This window comes from Rhinolophus sinicus, chromosome 3 (genome assembly GCF_057876585.1).
Source record: "Rhinolophus sinicus isolate RSI-liver-muscle chromosome 3, RSI-T2T, whole genome shotgun sequence".
Lineage (NCBI taxonomy): Eukaryota > Metazoa > Chordata > Mammalia > Chiroptera > Rhinolophidae > Rhinolophus > Rhinolophus sinicus.
In genome coordinates, this window is record NC_142503.1 from 57,211,799 (window position 1) to 57,229,932 (window position 18,134).

Sequence of the window (18,134 nt, forward strand, 5' to 3'; positions counted from 1 at the left end):
CTTTCTGACCCTGCTTCCTTCTTCACATCTCTTTCTCTGACCATAGCCAAGAAAAGTTCTCTGTTTTTAAGGAGTCATGATTAGATTGATCCCACCTGGACAATCCAGGGCAATCTACCCATCTCTAGATCCTTAAATTTAATCACCTCAGCAAAATTCTTTTTGCCATGTAACACAACAGATTTACAGTTTCCAAGAATTAGAATATGGACACCTTTGTTAGGGACCGTTATTCTGCCTACCATACTGCCAATTGCAGCTCTGTGTTTTAGAAACTTAGACTAGATCCCCAAATTTTAGAATAACTTCATATATACAATAGGCTACCAGAGAATTTGGATGCAATATGGAAGGAGAGAGTATTAAAGAGTCTTTTAGAGTCAAATATTTGTCTCTGAGTATCCCATTCAACAGAGTTCAGCAGAGTAACTCTTTTAGGAGTTAATGGAAAACTTCATTCCAGGTTGGTGTAAAACACCATAAAATCATCTTGTCCTTTTCATGGGCCTCTGAAGTTAAAGAAATGCTCAGTAGGGAGATATAGCCAGAAACAGGTTTATGAGACTAGGAGTGATGTAATCCAGTGACTAAAGTTTCCTCTTGCTTAAAAATAGCAATTATGGTCCACCCTGAGTCTAGCTAACAATGATTAGTCATCCCTACATCAGTATCCTTTATGTGTCTTCTGAGTCTTCCTCTGAATGAGATATATACCAGATAAAATTGTATTGGTTCCCAAATCATATGCTATACTTTTTAGCATTTTTATTGTAGATGCTGGATATGAGAAGTGGCGAAGAACAGTAAAAAGGCCATGGAGGGAAAGAGCTCCATGGAGTAGAAATAATAGAATCACTTTTCATTACTCTTGAAGATTATTCTTTTCTCAATGCACTTTAGTTATTTTTTTTGGTCAAAATGTCCTGATACTATATATAAAAAAAAAGGAAATACAATTTCACAAAAGGCAAGTCAGGAATTTGTTAAATAGTGCTTTAAAAAATCAGTCATCAAATTCAATAACTTAGAAGAAATGGACATGTTTTTAGAAATATATAGCCATCCGAGACTGAATCACAAAGAACTGGAAAATCTAAATATACTGATCCACAGTAGGGAAATTGAAACAATCATCCAAAATCTTCCTAAAAGCAAAAGTCCATGACCACATGGCTTCACTAATGAATTCTACAAACATTTAAAGAAGATTTTATACCTGTACTCCTCAACCTCTTCAAAAAAATTGAAGAAGATGCAATATTTCCTAACTCATTTTATGAGGCAAACATTACCATGATACCAAGACCTGGTAAGGATAACATACAAAAAAGAAAACTACAGACCAATATCTCTGATGAATACAGAAACAAAAATTCTAAACAAAATTCTAGCAAATCGAATAGAACAATACATTAAAAAGGCTATACATCACAATCAAGTGCAGTTCATTCCGGGGACACAAGGATGGTTCAACATATGCACATTGGTCCATGTGATACACCATATAAGCAAAATGAAAGATAAAAAGCAAATGATTATATCAATACATACAGAAAAAACATTTGACAAGATAAAACATCCATTTTTGATTAAAACACTTAATAAAATGGGTATAGAAGGAAAGTACCTCAACATAATAAAAACCATATACAGCTAATATCATACTTAATAGTGAAAAACTGAAAGCTTTTCCTCTAAAATCAGGAACATGACAGGAACGCCCCCTACCACCACTGTTATTCAACAGAGTATTGGAAGTTCTAGCTAGAGCAATGAGGCAAAAGTAAAAATAAGAGCCATCCAAACTGAGAATTAAGAAGTTAAATTGTGGAATACTATTCGGCGGTAAGAAAAGATGAAATAGGACCATTTGTGACAACATGGATGGATCTTAAGATTATAATGCTAAGCGAAATAAGTCAAACAGAAAAAGCAGAGAACCATATGATTTCACTGATATGTGGTATATGAACCAAAAACAACAAAAGAACAAGACAAACAAATGAGAAACAAAAACTCATAGACACAGACAATAGTTTCAATGGTTACCTGAGGGTAAGGGAGATCATCATATATTTGATCCCCTTTACCCTCATCTCCTCCATGAGGGTAAAGGGGATCAAATATATGATGATGGAAGGAGAACTGACTCTGGGTGGTGAACATACAATGTGATTTATAGATGATGTAATACAGAATTATACACCTGAAATCTATGTAACTTTACTAACAATAGTCACCCCAACAAACTTTTTAAAAAAAGAGTTAAATTGTCATCATTTTTTGCACATGGCATGATTCTTTATACAGAAAACTCTAAAGACTCCACCAAAAACCTATTAGAATCAATAAAATAATACAGTTAAACTGCTGTATAAAAGATCAATGTACAAAAATCCATTGCATTCCTATATACTAACAATGAAATTTCAGAAAAAAAAATGTTTTTGCAATTTCAACAAAAAGAATAAAATATCTAGGGATAAACTTAACAAAGGATGTGAAGGACCTACACACTGAAAACTATAAGACATTATTAAAAGAAATTGAAGAAGAGACAAAGAAATGGAAAGATATTCTATGTTCATGGATTGCTAGAATCAACATAGTTAAAATGGCCTTATTCCCTAAAGCAATATAGAGATTTAACACAATTTCCATCAAAATCCCAATGACACTTTTTAAAGAAATAAAACAAAAGATAATCAGATTTGGATGGAATCACAAAAGACCCCAAATAGCCAAAGAAATCCTAAGAAAAAAGAAGTCTGGAGACATCACACTCCCTGGCTTCGAAGTGTATTACAAAGTGAAAATAATTAAAAGAGCATGGCATTGGCAGGAAAACAGACATAGAGACCAATGGATAGTATTGAGAACCCAGAAATAAATCCACATATATATGAGTAGATAATTTTTGACAAAGGAGCCAAAAACATACAATGGAGAAAAGAAAGCCTCTTCAATAAATGGTGCTGGGAAAATTGGAAAGCCATGTGAAAAAGAATGAATTTAGACTGCCATCTGCCACCATACGAGGTCTGACAATAAAGTTTGTGAACTTGCCACTGTGCTCTTATATTGGCAGCACTGTACAAACAGCTCAGTAAGGTTTCATAACCTTGGTATATCAGTGTCTCACAGCTGTGTTCATGTCGACATGTGGTGGAGTCTTGCTGAGTGGTGTTCATTATTGTTGGGGTGTGATTTTGTGTGCTATTGTGAGAATGTCTGAGCTTGAATTAGAGCCATGAAGAAACATTAAGTTTCTTGTTAAACTTGGCCAGAGTGGAAGTAAAATCAGGGACATGTTAGTCCAAGTTTATGGGGATAATGCCATGAAAAAAACGGCAGTGTACAAATGGGTTGAACATTTTGTGAGGGGAGAGAACATGTCACTGATGAAGAGAGGTCAGGGCAGCCAGTAACCCAGTAACGAGTAGAACTGATGAAAACGTTGCAAAAATTCATTGAATTGTGTGTCAAAATTGTCGGCTGACTGTGAGAAGCATAGCAGACAAAGTAAACATCAATAGAGAAACAGGGTAAGGGGGATCAAATATATGGTGATGGAAGAAGAACTGACTCTGGGTGGTGAACACCCAATGGGATTTATAGATGATGTGTTACAGAATTGTACACCTGACATCTATGTAATTTTACTAACAATTGTCACCCCAATAAATTTAAAAAAATAGAGAAACAGTTAGGAAAATCTTAACTGAAAATCTTGACATGAGAAAGATGTGTGCAAAAATGGTCCCAAAGGAGCTCACCGATGAACAAAAGCAAATGAGAGTCAAAGTTTGCCAAGATCTTTTGGAGAGGCAAGATGATGTTTTGGGCTGTGTTATCACTGGTAAAGAAACATGGGTACACCAACATGACCCTGAAACAAAGCGTCAAAATGCACAATGGAAGTCAGCCAATTTTCCACACCCAAAAAAGTTCTGTCAGTTCAAACCAAGTGTCAAAACAATGTTGTTAACCTTTTTTGATATCAGAGGGATTATTCATTATGAATTTGTACCAACTGGGCAAACAGTTAACCAAGTTTACTGGTTTAACTTCCAAGTTGGAAGTACTAAATAGGCAGCGTGAAAAAGTTAGACGAAAAGGACCTGAACTTCTCACCAACTATTCATGGTTGTTGCATCAAAACAATGTACCAGCTCACACGGCACTGTCTGTGAGGGAGTTTTTAGCCAGTAAACAAATAGCTGTATTGGAACTCCCTCCCTACTAACCTGATCTGGCCCCCAATGACTTCTTTCTTTACCCTAAGACAAAGGAAATATTGAAACAAAGACTTTTTGATAACATTCAGGACATCAAGGGTAATACGATGACAGCTCTGATGGCCATTTCATAAAAAGAGTTCCAAAACTGCTTTGAAGGGTGGACTAAGCGCTGGTATCAGTACATAGCTTCCCAAGAGGAATACTTCGAATGTGACTGCAGTGATCTTCAGCAATGTGGTATGTAGCACTTTTTCTTGGGTTAGTTCATGAACTTCTCAGACATCGTGTACCAAAATTAACTCAGAAGGGATAAAAGACCTAAACGTAAGACCTGAGATAATAAATTGCATATAAGAAAGCATAGGTACTAAACTTATGCACCTTGGGTCCAAAGAGAATTTTATGAATTTGACCTCAAAGACAAGGGAAGTAAAAGCAAAGGTAAATGGATGGGAATATATCAAACTAAAAAGCTCCTGCACAGCAAAAGAAACCATCAACAAAACAAAGAGGCAACCAACCAAATGGGAGAAGATATTTGCAAACAACACCTCTGATAAGGGGCTAATATCCAAACTATATAAGGAACGCATACAACTCAACAAAAAAACAAAAAAAATCCAATTTAAAAAAATGGGTAGAGGACCTGAACAGATACTTCTCCCAAGAAGACATACAAATTGCCAACAGACACATGACAAAAATGCTCAACTTCACTAGCTATTAGGGAAATGCAAATCAAAATCACAAGAAGAGATCACCTCCCACCTGTTTGAATGGCTATCATCAACAAGACAAATAATAAGAAGTGTTGGAGAGGCTGTGGAAAGAAAGGAACCCTCACATACTGACAGTGGGAATGTAAATTGGTACAGCCACTATGGAAAACAGTATGGCGGTTCCTCAAAAAATTAAGAATATAATTACCATATGACCCAGCAATCCCTCTTCTGGGTATCTACCCAAAAAAATCTGAAAACATTTATCCATAAAGTTATATATACCTCGATATTAATTGCAGCATTATTCACTGTGGCCAAGACATGAAAATAGCCAGAGTGTCCTTCAATAAATAATTGGATAAAGAAGATGTGGTACATATATACAATGGACTATTAGCCATAAGAAGAGATGAAATACCACCATTTGCGACAGCATGGATAGATCTTGAGATTATTATGCTAAGCGAAGTTAAGTCAAACAGAAAAAGTCAAGAACCATGTGACTTCACTCATATGTAGGATATAAAACTAAGAGGAACAAAAGAACAAGACAAACAAACAAACAAAAACTCATAGACACAGACAACAGTTTAGTGGTTACCAGAGGGTAAATGGGGAGGAGGGTGGTAGAAGAGGGAAAAGAGGGACCAAATATATGGTGATGTATTATAAAAATGTACACTTGAAACCTATATAATTTTCCTAACCAATGTCACCCCAATAAATGTTTAAAAAAAGATCAGAAGGGAAAAAGGGGATCAAATATATGGTGATGTATTACAAAAATGTACACTTGAAACCTATATAATTTTCCTAACCAATGTCACCCCAATAAATGTTTAAAAAAAGATCAGGAGTATATCATTTAATAGACATATATGACCACTCTCTTTCTTTCAGTATTTTTTTTTCCTCTACAAACAAGGCCTGAAAATCCCATTTCTGCTCCCCTTTATTCCACTATTATAACTTTTCATTGCTCATTGGAATTCAGTGTCATTAATGCTTAGCAAACATAGATGTCCTAAAAAGTTCACAAACAGTAAGTTGCTATGTGATTCATTGAGAGTGTTAAAATGGTGTTATGTTTGTTCTATTTCCCATTAAAATAAAGTAAGGTCAAGGTGTTCTCTGAAATAATCAAACTATAAGTAACGAAACATCAACGTGCAAGATATGTTTGGTGGCTATGAGCACATGCCTAAAGATTTTTCCTACAAAGGATAGAACTGGTAATGCTCTAAAAGGAGTTTTGTGCATATTATAAAGAGCCTTGATTGCCAGAGTCAGGAATATAGAGTTTATTTTTAAATCAGTCGTTCATTAGAATGACTATTTGTGATCTTAAAATATATGCATAATGGCAGAGCTGATATGTCAGTATTTAGGGTCATTCTGTCTTTGTGCAGCCAATGCCCATGCTGATTGGCTAGCAAAGCAATTCTGATTTGGTTGGTGTTATATTATGTCACTTGTCATAGAATGCTCCAAAAACTCCCCAGTGATTCTAATGTAAAGTCAGGACTGGGAAACACTGTTGTAGAAGAGTGAAAGCCACTGAAGGTTTCCCAATATGGGAGTGACATGATGAATGCATGGTGTTAAAGAAACAATTAATCTGGAATGTATTGAAGGGGTAAAGAAATTGAGACAGGGAAATTATTCATTCATTAATTTGACAAGTATTATGGGTAGCTTTGGGCACTGAGCTACAATGTCAATCCAGTTGAAGAAATGGAAAAAGTCGTGCCAGAAGGTAGGGGTAGACTTTGCGATATCAGGATCAGACAGGCAGTACTATCCAGGGTAAGAAAAGGAGAGGAGTCAAAAGAGAATCTGAAGTTTGTTTCCTAATGAATGGAAGGAATAATGCAAATTAAAAGGAGGAGACAATTTCAGGGACATGAAATTTTAGTTTAACCTACATGAAACTTGAGGTAAAGGAAGAGCATACAAGAAGAACGTCTAGCAGGCTTTTGGAGGAGCATTAGTTGGAATTTTGAAGTAGTTTTAAAGGCTGAAGTGTAGATTTCAGGGTGTCTGAGATGAAATGTGAGGGGATGTAAATAAAATAGAATGGAGGGCTAAGAACTAAGATTTACAAATGGAATGAGGAAAGAGTCAAAGTGAACCTAGGTAGGGTAGAGTCAGGAAAACTAAGGGAAGAGAGATTTTTGCATATTGAGAAAAATCAACAAAAATTCACCTGAAGAGACCATTGTGTATTCCAAAAGGAGCCTCAGATTTATTTCAAACTCATATAGCAGCATCAGAAGTCAAGCATCTACATATGATCTGTACTTAATATTAAATACACAGATATGGTTATCAAAGGTTATTTTCTGTTATGCAGCTTAACTGGCATTGAAATGACACTGGCTATAATTCAATTCCTTATGACAAAATATGCACTAAGAAGTTGACAAGATAGCCAAAGATAGCTTTGGGATGACAAATATAATTTGGAAAAATTTAATATAAATTTGGCATAACTGACATAAACTGTGAACAGCCAAGAAATAAAATCACACACCGACTAGTCTGGCATCAAAATTGAAGATGGAGATTTCTGTTTTTCATCAAGGATTAAAGGCCCACCACATGTCTAAAATGCTGAGTTTCAGGTGATAATAGAATTTTCTAATTGCAGTTACTCACAAATTGGGAAACAATCTAATTGCCTATTTAATTTCTACTTCTACCTAGATTAAAAATTTGTAGACTGAACCACTCTGGATAATCTTTTTCTCAACTTAATCCGTGCTGTGGTAGATATAGGGTATCTTAGACGGAATACTAAAAGATGGAGGTTCTGGTACTGGTTCTGTCTTAACTCACTGTGGGATTTTTTTGTGTCCAGTTTCCTTGCTTATAAACGTATTTTAAGTATGTAAAGGAAATTGTAAAATGACTTAAAGGAATGGCCTTGTTTTTTTGTGTGTTTTTTTCATTTCAGCCTATGAAAAATCTACCTTGGCTTTGGTAGTTACAGTTTTTTGTTTCTGATCCCTGATATTTTTCAGTATTTTATTGCTCTTTTCTTAAACATCTTATTTTGAGTTACTGTGACTTGTTTTCTAGAGAGAACTAAAACAAAAGACATTAACTGATTTTATTAAATTGTGTTCAGTAGAATTCACTGAGCACTTACTTTAGGCTCAGCTACACAGGAAATATAAAAGAAGTATATGCCCCTGTCCAAATATTTGGGAGAAATAAGACCTACATGCAAGCAAATATTAGTCTACAAAACAAATCAGTGCATGATTAATGACCCCCCAAATGGCAAATACAATAAGAGATATAGTGCATTAAGAACCAACAAACAACAACAACATCACACAAGTAAACCCAAAGCATTCCAGAAAGGTATCATAGAGAATTTGATACTACCTTGGAAAGACGAGTAGATTTGGAGTAAGTAGGAGAGAGAAAGGCACAGCAGAGAAGGAGACAAAGAAGCAAAAATGTAGAGGCTGCAAAGGGCTGAGGAAATTCTGAACAGACTATTTGAAGGACAACCTAAGCCCTGCCCCAGCGATTTGCACACTAGTCAGCTTTCTGATTCTTGACTATTTCTATTTCTGACCTTAAAAAGAATTTTAAAGGAGCAGAAGACCATGAGTGAACAGTCAGAGGAAGGAAAGCCATAACTTGCACTGTAGTATAGTGACACTTCCTTTATATGCACAGTAGTATTCTCACCAGGCATTTAAACCAGGAAAACGTAACACAAGTACAGGTAGTGGTTAGTCAGGTTTACTTTTTCTTTATGACTTAAAGTGCCCACACTAAAGCTACTTTGAGGGAAATCTTGCCGCTTACCTGTCTGCCTGCCGTCTTCTCGGGTTAAACAAAGTGTTATTTTTATCCAAGTGCCATTCTCTTTTCAAGTTGAGTATGCATGCCATACTTCCATGAGGCAAACAAGCAATTGATCAGGAAAGGTCTTGATGCCTCCAATTAAAAATTGTTCAATAAACATAACAATTCAAGCACTCTAAGACTAAAAACAAATCCACGGCGGGTTGTTGATAGACTAGTTGTTAAAAGTTTGCTAAGCTTTAATAAGACTGATAACAAGAAAGTGAAAATCTCTTCAAACTATTCTGTAAACATTTGGATAAGGCCGAAAATAAGAATATGGAGTACAAGCATTTCACTGATCTATTCTTTTTAGCTGGCTTTCATGTTACAAAATCAGCAACATATGTCGGCAGATCCAATTGACCTTCAAGCCAGAGTTTGAATATCTTAGGTGTATGTCACCTCATCTCTGGCTTTGATCTGCTGTAAGAAAGTGAAATATAATTATTAGCACATTGTTCTGTGCAGCTGACAGAGCATCTGGTATTTTAGAAATGATTTTGAGATGCCTAAATTGATTTGAAAGTCGTGATAAGGGAGCTTGGAAAAGATGCAACATCTTTACAGCAGTAGTAATTAAGAGAAATCAGAAGCAAGTTTGATCAGCACAAAGTTTTAGCTGAAAATAAAATACCTAAGGATGATTAAGAAAAGTATTAACTTAAAAACTGGTAGCAAACACGGATTCCTGTGAGTCATTAGTCAACTCTCTTCCTGATATAGAGAATTTAATTACATTTTCTTATTGCAGCATTACTATCCACCTGAGTATCGTGACTGAATTTCCATCATGGACTATTATGTCTGAGTTTCCATTACAAACAGTAATTTTTGAGGTTTAAAATCTCAGTCATTTCAAATGCTTCTGATTTTAACTTGGCATATGGGTTATTAGTCCAACTGCCATTATGTAAAAATAAAAATAATAATAATAATAATAATAATGTATCTGAAGTCTTTCAAGACAGTTCTGAATTTAAAAAAAAAGTATACAATTTTCATGCTTCTTTCCTCAATCTCTAGTCTAAAAGAAATGTGCAAAGAGTTAGTCTACAATATTTCAATACTGGTTTTGATCCAAGTGAATCAAAAATGTTTCTGTTCATTCAACTGAGGATTACTGTCACAACAAATATTTGAAAGGGGAGAAGAAGTGTAGTGTTCTTTCAGAGAGGAAGACAAAAATACCTGTAAAATGTCTAGTTAGAAATGCTGGTTTTGATCCATTCCCCAGCATCAGAACAGTCCCTAATATAACTCTCATATAACTAATCATTTTCTTAGGCAACTTTGCGTTCAATGTTAGAAATTTGAGGAGCAAATTTCAAATTTCAATTTAAAATGCTGGAATCTCATATATGTTTCATTCATTATGTAATCTTCTCATTGATAGTGTACTTATTGACAAATTGAGGCACTTTTCTGATTTGGTTTTTCTTAAGGATCATTTATTTTCTATTATGAAAACAATGCAAGTGCCCAAATCACAGTACTGTTGACCTTGCTTTAAAAAGCATTTCCATACCTGTGGTTGAGAAGGAGCTATACCGTTGGTCAACTGTTGGTTGTATATCTGTGTGTTATCTACCTTATGACAGGAATGAAGTAAACATGTAATTCTATGACCTTTGTCTGCTTTCCTTTCCCCAGTTGTAACTGATGCGTTTTTAGGAAATACAAAGTAATATTGAAACCGATTTTCTCTTTCAAGAAAACCTTCACATGTAAACTTGGAAGGCTTTTTAAAACTGGAAAACCTCTGATGTTGACTTAAGCACTCTACATTTTATACTGTAACAATATATACATTTAAAGTATACCACTTTAATCACGGGAATATTATTAGCGTCAGGAAGGCAAACAGCGTCCACTAAGTAGCTACCTTTGAACAGTAAAATTAAAATGTCCAAACACTTGAAAAAATTATGCAAAACTAAGGAACTCATGGTAATTCCAAATGTAACTTTTAAGAAATGGGAAGTGTACTTTTTGGGAATTCATAACCTCAAAGCCTTTGTTGTATTCTGTAATATCAGACGAATTCAAGCACACCCATCAACAAAATCTCCAAGTTCAATCAACCTTTGAACAGAAGGATACCTCGCTGAATTACCTACTTACCCACCCCACTCCTGCAACCTACACACCCATATGTACACACATAAGGATAGTGACAGAGGATCAGATAAAAATTTTGTGAGGAAGCCTGTATAGAATCAGTGATGCTCTGCAACTCAATCTTTGTGAGGTAGGTAGTTGGAGAAGGTGAGAAGAGGTGTGAGTTATGGCCTCCGCTCTCTAAAAGTCACAACTTAAAAACTCAGAATATACAGCTCTGACTAATGTACGTGGCTGGTATGTCTTAGAGAAACTCTTTGCACGCTGGCTCCAATTTAACAGGACAAATAGCCATGCTTTTCACAGACCATGACTATGTCTTGTGTCCAACCATATTTATTACTTATTATTTTTCAAAACCCAGATATAAACAGATATATAAAATAGAGTCTTAGCCTCAAGTCACTAGCATTTCAAAAATTGGTCAGAGTGAAGGGCTAGGGAAAGGTTTTCCACGAGATAAAATTCCCCTACCACTTGGGGATGGAGGTTCTTTGACCTGAATGCTGTATCATTCCTGGTTTCTCTTGTGTGGAGAGGAGAAATAAACAGCATGTACAAAGAGCAACGTTTTGAAGTCTGGTGACACTTTTATCATTATGATACATGATCATCCTTGAGTAATTTGAGAAAATTAGGCTTGTTGACATTTGTTTAAGGAAATTGTCTAAATAGGGAAGGAGAAGGCAGAGAAGAAAAGATAAATCTGATGGGAAAATAATAGACTCTATTTTCCAACCAAATATAAGTCATTTACTCATATCTGCCCATTTTATAGGTAAATCTCTCAATTAGCATGGATAATCAGAAATATAATTTGCATATTTTATTTATTTCAAAGTACAAACAGTAGCTTATAACTTTAATATCCTAACAGAGTATATCTGACCTAATTTTTAAAATACTCTAAACCCTCCTAGTATCAAAGAATTTATTGAAAAAACAATTTTTCATAAATATGGTCCTCATCTAACTCCAGTATTCGCATGAATTCTTCTCTTTGCACACACCACAATTTCAATATGGAAATCCAACTATTTATTACAAGAAAGAACAACCAAATTTCAGAAAGCCATTTTAAAATAAATGATTGACCCTACACTACATTAATATTTAATATATTTGGTATTGCTTGAAAGAAGATAATATGGTATTTTTCATTTTCCTTCTATTTTAATGCCAATTTCTTTATGCTTTTAACCTTAGTGAAGAGAAATACTCAAGTTCTTTTCTCATGAAAGAAACCAAAATGGTGAGTGCAGTACTAAGAAGTGATGAAATCAAGTTGCCAAAGACATTAGTCAATGAAAGGAGAGAAAAGGAAAATTTTAGCTTTCATTTCTGTCCCATGTCATGCCCATGTGCTCACATATCAGCACATCAGATTTAACCCAGATTTAACTTTGAGGTAAGTTATAATTTCCCTCATGAGTCACAGATGAGGAATCAGAGACTCAGAAAGGTAAAAATCTGCCCAAGGTCACAAACCTTAAAAACCAGGATCCAAATCCTGGATAAACCTTGGTTAAGCCTCAACAAAGCACAACCTGAAGCAGGGTGATTCTGGATCTAAGAGCTTGGAAGTTAAAGTGTCAATAACTATCATAAAGAGAGGCACTTTTAGTTTGAACAAGGATATGTGGCTGAAGACCGCAAACAACAAAAGAGGCTACACAAGATTCCTTGCAATTATTTTCTAAACAACAGAAACAGTCTATGCCTATTTTGCCGTTCACATTCTTCCCATCTCTTTCATCCATCAGCGGCAAATTCAGGGATGGTTTTGAAAACTGCCTCAAAGCAGTCTTTACTTAAATACAGATGGATCTGACTGGTTCCTTGGAATATTTATAGGTTTCTACTGTTATTTGATGAAGTACTGTTCATTAGAGTTTGCTGGGACTTATTTCCATAAAGATAATATCTGAAAGTACTCAATTCCAAAAATGGACAGCTCTTAAAAAGTGTGGATCCTTTACCTGCCCTTTCCCCACCCCTAATCAATAGTTTCTGTGGTTCAGTCCCCATTTTGCAGCCTAAGTAGACCTGAATCCTAAAATCCCACAGAATCTTTCTGTGAGTGCCACCACCATGAGGAGGGACTGCCATTAAATTGTTTAGAAAATTCTGTGGAAAAAAGGAGCTAGAAAAAGTAGATGACCAGTTCTTTATCATCCAGTATGGACGTAAGATTGATAATAACAGACTGTAAGTGACAGGCATGTCATTGGGATCAAGGCTAGAGTTACCTGGGTGGCTTGAAGGCTCTGAGTTTTTTAATAAAGGGAAACATCATTTCACAAGAGAGGAAGAATTTATTTTAACTATCATTCAGATATATTTTGCACAGCACTCCTCTCTATGGTGTAATTATGGTATACCTATAGGTACAGATATAGATATATAGATACAGATATATTTAAATGACTAGGCATTTAATCCAGTAACAAATTATTTGCCTTATAATGTTGTATGGTCCCTTAATAGGTGAAAAAAATTGCTAAGTTATGTGTTTGTTGGGATCATGTAAGTTCCTCTCAAACTAGAAAAGATCCCGATTATTAACCTAAGACTAATCCTATTCTTTCTACACATTGCTTGTTGTAATGCCCACTGATGAGTGTCATAACTGCCATCTTAGATAAAATGCCCCTCCTGAGCAACGCCCAAATATGCCTAAAATTGCAGACGACAGTTGTGAGCTTTTCTGCCTGCTTATCTGTCTGCCTTCGATATGACCCTAAATTAGGCCTCAGAAGGTATAGTGTTTAATACAGATTCCGGGCACAATATACCTTCTCACAATCAGTTGAAAGTGCTGTTTTGTAATTAAAGGGTGAAGTGGGGCATGATGAACATATGGAAAAGGAGACCCTTAATAAGTGATGGAGCCTTCAAAAGAAATTGCTAATTAGTATGCATTTGATGTGCACTATACCAATTTTAAGACTTTGCCTTGAATAAATTGCTATGTTGGGTGTTCGAAGGAGTGGTGAGATTAGCATTTACAAAGGGGGCAATTTTCTGTCTTCTTGACTCTGTTAAATGGAGGAAATAACTTCCAAGACTGGAGCAGTAGTTAGCCCATCAATCATGCTCACAGCTGGAAACTGGGGATCCCAAATGCGGAGATCAGTTAATCCGTCAGCTAATAAGTTCATAGTGGCACCATATGGCGCAGGGCCACTCCACACTGGGACAAGGACAGAACTGTTTACACAGGCATGCTGCTTTCTCAGGTAGCTCCCTGCTGACAGAACTCTTTGTTCTGAAGGATCAATTTACTTTGCACAGTAAATTGACTGAATTGATCAGTTCAGAGCATATAATTGTTGGTTAATCCTGTGGAATCATGTCCCATCCACGGGAGAGGGACAAAGGGTGCTGCCCATGGCCTGGTCTGGGGCAACATCCTGAGGTTATTCTCATCGGACGGGCTGGGTACTGATTAATGGACCCGTGGACGGTAGATATGTGATAAATATGTGGTAAGCATTGACTTCAAACACCAACGGGAAGAGAAACCCTGCCATACTCAGAAAGCCTTTTTTGACTGTCTTTACTCAACTGGTCCTACAACTTAACTTGGAATAAAAACAGTCAGTCCAAACAATTTAGGTGAAGACCCTTTTTCCATGACTCACCTGCAAGAATGAAGAGGCACCGTACCACTCCATATCCAAATCTAATAAGTAACTGCACTCATGCTTATTTCTCAGTTTACCTTCTCTTTTTAAAAAGGAAAGGAATTAGGAAAGAAAAAGTTCAACAGAGATGTCCAGAAAATCATGGAAACTGCAAGTGAAGAAACACAGGCATCCACTGTTACGCCTGTGTATGGGAAAACGCATGGGGGCTTTTCAGAGCAAATGAGGGCAGAGTCTTCCCATCCCTGTACATTGGTGTGAACCCTGTGGCTTTGTTCTATAGATGTGTTTGATCTGACTTTGTTTTTTCTCCTTCTCACATAAAAAATAAAAGAAGAATAAATAAAATGAAAAAATTCCACCAATAGAGATAAATGTTGGACATAGTTCCCTTCAACTAGAGGTTTTCTTCAATAGCTAGTGTCAATAGAATCATTTCACATCAATGGTTTGAAAAGAGAATTGTGTTCAATAGGAACAGAAGCCATTTGGAGTTGCTGAGAGGACATTTGCTTATTAAATGTCTGAACAGTAATGAACTTTATGCAACCACACTAAGAGTTTCCACCAATTAGGGAGCTATTGATTTCTTTCCTTATTTTATTGAGAATGTCTAAGATTCAGGCAATAAGGAGAAATTGCAGCAAGTTTTTGGTTTGACAATATGCGGTATCTTAGGGGTTATTTTGGGTTTCTCTTCTTTAAGGCAATAGAGAGGAGCATACAATTTAATGGCAGTTGCTGCATTTACCATAAAAATCTAAAATTAAAAATTCACAAGTATCACTGTCATATCTGCCTAACTTCCTATGTATCTGTAATTTTTTCCTCTCATGGAATTTTGCATTTGTATATTACCACATTCACAGCACCCAGGATTCTGCAGCATTAAAAAAAAAAAAAACAAGAAGCATTTGTACATTTTATTTAGGAACTGCCAAAATGAGAATAAGATAAAATATAAATAATGCTGTAGAAGCACTTTAAGTTAAACTTATAAAATGAAAAAAAAAGCAGAAAATGTAAACTGTATAAAGAAAACATTATAAGTGGTAGTCTAATGTGAAAGCAGGCACTTTGCCAAAAGAACTCTTTTTTAGAGAGCAAAGACCGTAGTGATTTTTTGGTAAAATTTTCTCTCTTGAATGTTGTTATCAAATTGGATTCCCCCTCCCCATAGATTATATATAAGGCAATTTTGAACCCGTTCTGAGTCTTTCATGTGCCAGTTTTCACTTTTTTTTTTTAATAAAAGTTGCCCAAGTGCACACTCTGAAGACAACTTGAATTCCCAGGCCCTGAATTAACAAGATCAAATCCATCCCCTTTGCCCTATCTGAATGTCACCATATCTCCACCCTACCCTTATGTCAGCATTTAGCATGTTGCAGTGGTAATACCAGAATGCTTGTATTCTAAACTAAAAGATAGAACTCATAGTCATTGAAATATATGTTTTATTTTGCCTATTCATGGAAGACTGTATAACTGGAATTGAGTAAAACTTCATAAATTTAAAAACTTTTAATCTTTAATGATTTTTAAGTATAGGAATAGGTTTAAAAAGGTTATAAAAATTACATTTCATCTAAACATTTCCCAGAAGTTTCCACCCATTTCTTTATTTTACGAATACCCATGCCATTCCCCTGCTCTCTAGACTCCTATTGTAGTTACACTGGAACTCTCAGAAATTTTTTTATAAATCAGAAAATGGAGAATGCTCCTTAGAGTTAGTGGCAATATGTCCAAGTTTACTTTTAAGAGCAATTTTGAATTCATTATCTCAAAATCATTGCATAACATCTTCAACATGTTTCACCTTTCTAATTTTTAAATTAGCAGAAAATAAGGAACCTAGAGAAAATATGTGCTTTCTTCTTCCCTTTGTTACTACCGACCTTCTCCTTCCTGGGCCTTTCTCAGTGAAGACAAAGAAAACTTCCCTCCTGTCTCATTATAGAATGTCCCGTTACAGGCTTTATCTCTTAAATGCATCATTAGATGTGTTCTCTTTTTTCTGTAGTTTCAGACTAAAGAAATGCCTATTCAAGGGCTTTAGAAATTTGCTGGTTTTTCAGAACTAGCTGTGGGTGTGTGGATTGGTCAGTAGAGTTCTTCATAGATTAAGACAGGCAGAGGTCAAGACGTTGGGTGATTTTTCTTTATGGTTGCAGCAATTTCTCTCTCTGCCCATCTAAAATTTTAATCTCAAATTCATAGCATTTCCCTTCCTTCCTTTATCTCCTTAGTAACGATTCCTATTTATTATATTACAAATTTTGCTATTTATATTTTTTATTTTTCTCTCTGCCAAATGTAAGCCAGATGAGGGTACAGATTTTTCCCTGTGTTGTTCACTTATGTGCCCTAGTATCCTGAATAGCACCTAACACATAGTAGGCCCTCAAAAAATACTGTTAAATGAATGAAATTATCAAACAATCATTGTTTGAAACTTGGAACAAACTACGTTATGAAAAAATGGAATTAAATATACTAATTTCTGCTAATGAAATAAATTATTTTAAAGGATTCTTTCAGGTCTTTTTGCAAATTTTCTCTATTATCAATTTAGTAAATGTTTATTTTTGCAGATTGTGAATTATCTATGACTTTGGGTAATGATGGAAACAGGAAAAGTAGAAAACAATGACATACTTTCTGTTGTTACTTGTTTGATATTTTAATTAAAGATTTGATATAATAGAGAAACTGTAGCCTAACAATAGGGTTTGGGTATATCCATACATTTCATTTCATCCATATAATAGTCTTTTCTTTTCTTTTTTATCACTATAGATTGCTAGGATTTGATACCTTGTTTGGTGTAGAAAGTTTGAGGTTTTAAATACCTAACTTTTAATATGTAGCAAATTTATTATAGTTACATATAATAGGTTACACGAAATCTCTTTCTTCTAGAAGTTTCTGTTCTATTCAGTGGTGTGCTGGAGTCAACTTTTACCAGCTCATGAGAGCTTTCCTTATGCATTTCATCCAAAGTCTACCTTTAATAACATCAAATTGGCCATGAGGGGAGAATGTAAAAAAGCGATAAATCCTGCAAATAGATGTTGGTAACTTTTATCAGCACACCACTAGCTCTATCTGAGTCTGATAAAACTAAAAGCTAGCTAGTACACAACTAAACAACAGAGGAATACAAGTTTCCAATGTAAAATGCTTTTGATTCATACTAACCTGGAAAACAACACTAGAAATATTTCCCAATTTTCTTACCCATCTATTTCCTCTTTCCTAATAAGCCATGGAAAATGCATTCAACTATTACTCTTCAGATAAAAAGGCTTGCAGTACCAACTATTTTCCCAGGTGTCCAATAGGTACTTATTATATGAACAATGATGATGATATAGAGGTAATAAATCTTAACTCAAGGGAAGGGAAAAAGCAGTTTTATTATTCCTTTTGAAATGCAGGATGTCAGTCTGTAAGGGTGCTTTGTGCCACACCCCTCTTCCTGGTACTTCTGTACAATTACTCAGAAATGAACAGAGAAACAGGAAGTTGCTTCT